We start from the raw sequence: 8,663 nt of genomic DNA, 5'->3' as shown, positions 1-8,663 counted from the left end.
AAGAGCATCTATGACATTGTTGCGCTCAAAATTTCAGGCTTAGTTGCCTGAAATTCTTCGCTCCGAGACATAAGCTAAAAAGATGCTTTATAAAACATGTGTATTATTATATTTGTAATAACTGTTTTATTAAAATAGTTTATAATACTAAATATTTCAACCACGCGCTGAGTTTTAAAACCATTATTATTAACCAATTAGTTATACCAATAAACCATTGACTATAAAGCGCGCTGATATTGATGTTTATAAAACATGTGTATATGGTAGACAAATTGTAAAGAGCATCTTTGTCACTTGATTTATAAAGATAGTATTTTAAAGAGCATATCTTAACCTCTGTTATTCGAGAATATTCTTCGAATATTCGTCGAATCTAAGGGGGCAAGCCAAAATTCTAGCTAAAGCTAGAATTTTTACCCGCCAGCTTGCATGAATTCTCGACGATCCCATCCCCCTTCTCGAGGATCTGAGTAATATTACTACGTAATATTACATTATCCTCTGCGATGCCAGATCGTCTCCAAAACGATGCTTTCTTAACATTTATTTGTAAAGATAGTTTTTAAAATTTAAACGCATCTATATATTTCAAAAACATATAGATTCCATATTTTGTAAAGAGCATATTTTTTGTCTGTCGTCCTTCGGACACCACGGGGGCGAGCCGAAAATTCTAGCTAAAGCTAGAATTTTTTACCCTGAGCTCACGATTCTCGGGGCTCCATCCCCTTCTCGAGGATCTGAGTAATATTACTACGTAATATTACATTATCCTCTGCGATGCCGAGCCCCCTCCGAAACGATGCTTTCTTAACATTTATTTGTAAAGATAGTTTTTAAAATTTAAACGCATCTATATATTTCAAAAACATATAGATTCCATATTTTTAAACGATAGATTGTAACCTCGAGATTTTTACCACCTTTTTTCCCACTACTTTTAAAACATGGACTTTTTACACAGCTTTGTTTACATGGCCTTTTGCGTTGGTTCCCCTTTGAAACATGGCCTTTTCCCACTACTTTGAAACAATGACTTTTTTGCGCAGTTTTATTTACATGGCCTTTTGCGTTGGTTGGTTACCTTTGAAAACACGGCCTTTTTTTGCTCTGGTACCCCCATGTCTTATACTACTTAGTAATACTAACTCCTAGGCAGTAGTGGAGTACGCCCATATCTTTCATCTTGAATTGGTTTGCTAAATTGGCCTTTAGATCATTCATCTCTTCTTCAGTTTCAGTCAGAAGTATGAGGTCATCAACGTGAACAGTGATAATCGCCTGCTTATGTTTGAGAAAACGAATAAATACGCAAGGGTCTCCTTCACTCTGAACAAATCCTAATGATAACATAAACTCTCTGAAAACCTTATTCCAGGAACGTGGACTTTGTTTTAGACCATAAAGCGATTTTTTGAGACGACACACTAGCTTTTCTTTTCCTGGTTTTACGCAGCCTTCGGGTTGTTGCATGTATATTTCCTCTTCCAATACTCTATTGAGGAATGCCGTTACTACATCCATTTGATGGATCAACATACTCGAGATACACCAAAAGCCAGAAGAGTGCAAATTTACGAAAAACGAACCACTAGAGAGAATGTCTCTTCATTGTCAATTCCATATTTTTGCAGAAAACCCTTAGCCACCAGACGATCTTGAAATCTCTCTACCTTTCCTGTCTCATCGTATTTAACTTTAAAGACCCACTTGCAACTGATAGGCTTACGATCAGCTGGTAATTCGACTAACTCCCAGGTCTCATTCTCTATTAAAGACTGGTATTCTGCATCTCCAGCAGCTTTCCATTCCGTTGCATATTCACTATTAAGAGCATCTTTTAGGGTTTCTGGCTCTGTGATCTCAGATACGTAGAGTGCTGCATACCTCGATGTAGTGATCCCAGCATACTCGTCGTGGTAATATGTTGGTGGATTTCTCTCTCTTCCTGAGTGTGGAGGGTCATTTGGGGGATCATTTTGTTCATTTCTGGTTGCACGAACTTGTCCCTTTATTTCTGTCCCTTCTTCAGCACACTCGGTAATATCTTCTCCACAGTTCATTTGAACTTTTGTTGATCCAAAATCTGTTTCATTAAATGTAACGTCCCTCCGAATAAAGACTTTTTGTCGATTCTCATCATACAGCCTGTATCCTTTCTGTGTAAGGCTGTAACCAACAAGCTGTCATATGTTGCGAGGCCCCTGAATCAATTATCCAACAATTGTTTCCTTCTGTTGCTGTCATTCCTACGACAAACATATTACCTCCAAAATTTTCATTTTTGTTTCCATCACTATCCACCGAAGCTCCTTTATGCTTTGATAAATTTCCCTGCTTGTTTCTATACTTATTCTCCCCTTTCTTTCTTTTGGGACAATTTTTGATCACATGGTTTTCTTCCCCACATCCATAGCATTTGATGGGCCTTCGATTGTTTTTATCATGCTGCAAAGCCATGTCACCTTTATCGATTTTGCCACAATCATCCTTGCCCTTGTATAAGCTACGCTTTTCTTCTTCACTCATGAGTGCTTGATACACTTGATCTAGGCTAAGCTCATCTCCCTTTGCAGTCAATGCAGTTATTAGAGTGTTGTATGATCGTGGAAGGCGGAGTAAAAGAGCTACAATATGCTCATCCTCAGGGATTGATGCCTTGATGGCTGCAAGTTGGTCAGTGATTTCATTCATGTGACGTAGATGTTCAACCAAAGAATCAGAATCTTTCATTTTCATAGAAAAGAATTTCTGCTTTAAAAGCAATTTGTTTGCCACAGTGTTTCTTTCAAAGCGTTCCTTCAATTTATCTCAGATTTCCTTTGGTGTTTGGCATTCGGTTATCAGATATACCAGATCCGAGTTGATACTCGTTACAAGGAGGGCTTTTGTTTTCTTTTGTGCCTTTAAGAAGGCTATTCTTGCCCCTGAACTGCTGTCAGAAGCGTCTTGTTGGTCGCCGATCCATCGACGTGTCTCCACAATTCCCTCGATTCAAGTATAGCTTGCATTTGGTATTTCCACACTTGCCAATTCTTTGCACCGATAAGTTTATCGATAAATAACTTGTCGTCTTGCGCCATTTCAACTGTTTTAATCCACTAAACACTTCTTACTTTAATAAACAGTATTTCCAAGGGTACCTGGGCCCATAACCTGTTCGTATTACGATATATTTCAGCAGAGAAAACACTTTGAACATAAAAGTAAGTTTTTATTACGATAAAAGAAAAACACAACGAACGTCGTGCGAACGTACACATGCGCCAACGATATAACCTTAAACATAGCTAATACTTCATAACAACGTAGTTAAGAATGTTGAGTGTAATTTACAACAAGTAAAAACACAAAAAATATTGTCAACGTATCTGCGGTAAAATAGTGGTTTAGTGTCATTGTAATTGTTTAGCCAGTTTCGTTCATGTGAGCCCATGAAAATGTTAGCAAGTCTGGGTGCTAAGGGAGAGCCCAACGCAACACCGTCCGTCTGGTCATAAAATTTTCCATTAAATAAAAAATGCGTCTGTGCTGTTGCTATTAAAAACAGTTGTGTGTGGTCTGTCCTGTTTATACTGAACCTGGGGTTATGAGTGAATATTAAGTCGATTGCTAGGTTGATGGTTTCAGTAAGTGGTATGTTAGTAAATAGGCTTTCAACGTCGTAGGAGATGAAGAATTTGTGACAAGAAGTTGATGAGTTGAAAGATGAGAAGACGTCGAGGAAAGTGAAAGAATCTTTAGTGGAGTGGTCATCAGGTATGAGGGGTATTAGTAGAGAACTAAGATACTTAGCCAAATTATGATTGTATGCGTTGATTGATGAAACTGTCGGTCGTAGTGGAGGCGATTGTTCTGGTTCTCATTTCTTGTGAAGTTTCGGTAAGCCATAGAAGCGTGAGGGTTGAGAACATCTAAGGAAGATATCATTATAAACTTTGTTGCTAATAGAGTCTTTCTTTAGAAGCTTCCTTAACAATCGTTGTAGTTTGGCTTCACGTGGTAGTGTTACACCTTCTTTCAGTGTGGTAAACTTTGCTGTATTGTTAATGATTTTAAGGCAGGAGTTACGATACTTGGATAAAATAATATTTGGATAAAATAACTGCAATGAAGAGCGAGATAAAGCGCTTGACCCAAGAAAATCTTGAGTTAAAAAACAAGATAAGTGACGTGACGCTTCACGAGAAATCCTTCTTAAATGATGACGAAAAAGTCCTCTTTTACACTAGTCGGCCAAATTGGAAGATCTTGTCAGCAACAATGAAACTGGTACGCCCCTACCTTATGCATTCTCCCAAATGCTCTTTGTCACCATTTAGGCTGTTACTTTTAACAGTTATGAAACTGGGACTTAATTTAACTGGTGCAGATTTGGCTTATCGATTTGGAAACATCAACAAGGGACTGTATTAAGAATTTTCTTACAAGTAATTGTTCTTTGTAATTGATTAAGCCCTCTTATTTTATGGCCTGATAGGGAAGCCTTAAGAAAGACCTTGCCCATGGATTTTAGAAAACACTGCCCTAAATGTGTTGCCATCATTGACTGCTTTGAGATTTTTTTGCATTGTGCATTAAATCCTCTTGCGAGGGCACAAACTTACTCATCCTACAAGCACCACAACACGATTAAGTACTTAAATGCTGTCACTCCCCCATTGTACAGTAAGCTTTGTTTCCATTGGCTGGGAGGGAGAGTCAGTGACAAACATTTAACTGAGAACAGTGGTCTTCTTGATAAGCTCTTACTTGGAAATGTAATCTTAGTTGATAAAGGCTTTGATATCCAGGAGTCAGTTGGTTTGTACTGTGCAACTATCAAGATGCTAGCTTTTACTAAGGGTAAAAAAACAGCATTTGAAATAGCGAGCCATAACCTAAAAAATTGAATTTCTATGCATTAAGCTTGTTAAAAGAATTTATGAAAACAAGTCTTGTTCTTTCCACACAACAAAATCACATTAGCTGAAACCAGTGCATGACAACTGAGCAATAACTTAAGAACGTGAATTGCTATACATTAAGGTTGTTAAATGAAATTAGAATAATTTACAAATGTACTTACTTGATAGGAATATGCACGAGTTCTTTTAAGTTTTGAGCCATCACTTTTTACTTCAATGAAAAAAAAACCTCTCATCTGTTGAAGTTTCAATTGTCTCATTTTTATGGCAAAATGGACACTATCAAAACAAAATCAATAGGTGATGTAATTATTATGTTGACCTTTTCACCATGACACATAGACACAATGTATAACAACCTTTATTTCACAAATCCCATTGCCACAACATTGGGAAGAGACAAGTCCATCTTGAGAAGCACCAAGGGATCCATGGGTCAAATGAATCCAGAACCTACTATTTGTTACTGAAACATTTTCATGGTGTGTGTTTACAGATATTTCAGATATTTGTCTCTTGCCACCTCTTCATGCTGGCAACTCCATTTTGTTGCTGCAGTTGAACATTTCTTCAGCTCTGGATAGCAACTGCTTGTGATCAGACTCTTGGAAGGTGAATCTCTGTTGGTGCGACAAGCTGCTTTGAGCAAGCAATAATCGTCATATTTTTTCACCAACACTTCACGCACCCATCCATTCACAAAATTTTGATAACTATCAAGACTCTTATAGATTTTAACTGCTCTTTCGTGTACGCACTGACCGAAAGTAATAAATAAATGCCAACATGAATGTAGCTGACAACAGGCCACAGATCGATATTGTCGAGCCATTGATTTCTTGGTATTTCGTACGGATCATCTCCATTGCAATGTCTTAATTTCATTTTGTAACGCGCTTTACTATCCTTACACTGAATATTTTCTATATATCCAGGCAAAAAACCTTTCTTTGACCTAGAAAGTGCTGACTTTATGTTACTAGCCATATTGACATATAAAGCGTGCACATGTGCTTGTCCTCCAGATGCTCCCCCAGCAGCAGTTGCTAGGCGTGCGTGACGTCACTGCAAAGGGTCTGAACCAATTTTCTAATGTAAGCCGTTGTCTATAGTCAGTACTGTAAGTAATGCATTTTGCCGAATACACAATTGACACCCACCCATTTCCTGTACACACAATACAATGACGTAAGAACCAGATAACAAATACGGCTAACCTGACGTTTACTCCTCATCTGACTTTGAAGATGACTACAGCTAAGGTTGTCGAAACGTCAGTCAACAACAACAAAAACAGTCCTTCTCATGACTTTATTAACCTGGACGATCATCATTTACAAGCATGTAACTTTCGACCAAAATAAAAACAGTATAATCATTGTCTAAACAACTTGGTCTTTACAACGGAACCAAACACGTGTGCGTTTTTTGTTTTTTTTTGTAGCAAGAAATACGGTTTTTTTATATTGGTTCTGAAACTGATGTTAATTAATGATGTTAAAATGACTCTGGTGTCAACTTCACACTTTATGCTAATTTTGGATGTTGTGGTCATGGAGTTCTATAAGACCTGGAGGGGAAATGTCAACCAAATTACTATAAATTATTAGCGCGCGGCTGCGTGGTCAAAAACATGGCGAATTTTGGTTGTCAAAGTCAGCGGAAAGACGCGGGCTCATAAAATAAAAAATTTTTTTCGCCACCCGGATTTAACAACCACAATTGCGATTGTATAAAATATCAATGCCAAGCACAAAAACTTTTAGAAATTTTATCTTTAAAACATGCTGCAAACTTGTTTGGTATACGGATGCTGAAGAAATGCCTGAAAAGGAAACATTTCACGACACCGGTAAGCAACGTAAGATTGTTTACTATTTAAAGTGTTCAGTGTTTTGTTTTAAGTCAATACTTGAAGTGTGATGGTATATATTTTGTGAATTTTTTTACTCCTAAGTTATAATTTAAGTTATGTTTGTCCAGTCTTATTTGTTATTTACTTAATCGGTTGCTAGACGAGGCAAAGCAACCAGTTCTTATCGAGATATGCATATTGTAAAACTCCTTGTTTCAACTGAGTTGAAATGGAGGATTTTTTCATGATATTTTTCTGAAAATATGAAGCAAATATTAAGGACAGAGCTGTATTGAAATCAAATGCAGTGCGGGATTAATTAATGAACTGTTTGGTACATGTCGTACAATAAAAAATAGCTGTATTAAACACCTAGCCTGGACAATTTAACAGATTATGGACAATCATGATGATGGTGTGTAAAGGTTTGCTGTATGCTAACAGTTTTATAAATGCCATCTGGTGTTTCTGTAAATGAATTGTTTGTTATAGTAAACAGGTTAGAACATTAAAATCAAGATAAAAACTACTTTGTTCAATAATGTGCCAAATTATGCTACTACCTTGAAATATTTGCTCAAGAAAAGCTTATGATGACATGCATGAAACATTAAATATAGTACTGAATCATCTGACAAAATCCATACCTTTTTCAATTTCAGGTGATTAAAAATTCACATAAGATGTATTGGTTGCAATGAACTTGAATGTGGAAGAAACAAAAATTGATGATGGCAAAGAACTCTTTAGTCTTTTGAAGAATTACAATATCATTCAAAAGAATAAGAGTAGCAATCTAGTAAAAGAAGCGACATCTGCCTTCAATTTCGAGACTTTTCCAATTATGTATAATTATTTTGTACAATATACTATTTTAGATAAACTTGATTTCTAAGTCATTCACTGATATTTTTACCAAAGAACAAAAAGAAAAATTCAAAGGCATAATGTAAAATTCAAAAGTTTATCAAGTTGTTTGAACCTAGAAAAAATTAGTATAGGTAACTGCATAGGTAACTATATAGGTAACACAGGAGAAAAGTAGTGCAAGAAGGTTAGCATTTTTGAGAATTAATAAGTTCTTGACATACATTACACAAGGCCATAATATTATAAATGACTGTACAATAACAATTATACAATATGCTAAATATCTTCACCTACATTTTAATTATTTAAACAGATTTGCCTTGATGTAACAATAAGAAAAGTGTTATGTCATAAAAGCCAATGCACTTTAATTTAAGAAATAGTATTTTCAATGGGAAATTAATGTAGTTCTGTTCAGTAGTAGATCCATGGTTGTCAATGACAATCCAGTTTCTAATATCTTGGCTCAAAACAAAACCAGCAACATGATTATAGAATTTCTGAATTTCGTTCTTTTGCTCTCCTAGTTCAAGATATTTTCTTCATAAGTTCTCAGTAGATTTATCAGAATATCATAATACCTTTTAAGACACCCAGAATCAATACTACCAAAAAAACTTAACAAAAATTACATACCTACTTATAATATATTTTCAGTCGACTTAAGTTGTAGGGGTAAGCTAACTTTTTCTAACTCCTTTTTGGACATTCTAACAAAGATTTACCCATCTATTTAAGAAAGAAAGTTGCACCAAGCGGTTAAAAAAATAGTCAAAATAACAAGAAATGCTAATGGATATGCATTACGCTTAACGACACATTGACAGTGTAAAGAATGGCGTTTGATATTTATTTCTAATATAGCTAAAGCATTACTGGACAAAATATACGTTATTTTACAGTAGATTTACTTTGTTTAAATGTGTGTGTCTATTTCACAAAAACCTGAAGCATTATTTTCAATATTTTATGCTTACAGTATCGTGGTTTTTTTCGCTGGTTGTCATTAATATAAGCAGTAATAAAGA

This window comes from Xenia sp. Carnegie-2017, unplaced genomic scaffold (assembly GCF_021976095.1).
Source record: "Xenia sp. Carnegie-2017 unplaced genomic scaffold, XeniaSp_v1 HiC_scaffold_6, whole genome shotgun sequence".
Taxonomy (NCBI): Eukaryota; Metazoa; Cnidaria; class Anthozoa; order Malacalcyonacea; family Xeniidae; genus Xenia; species Xenia sp. Carnegie-2017.
The sequence above is the reverse complement of the archived record's forward strand: the minus strand, read 5'-3'. Positions refer to the sequence as shown.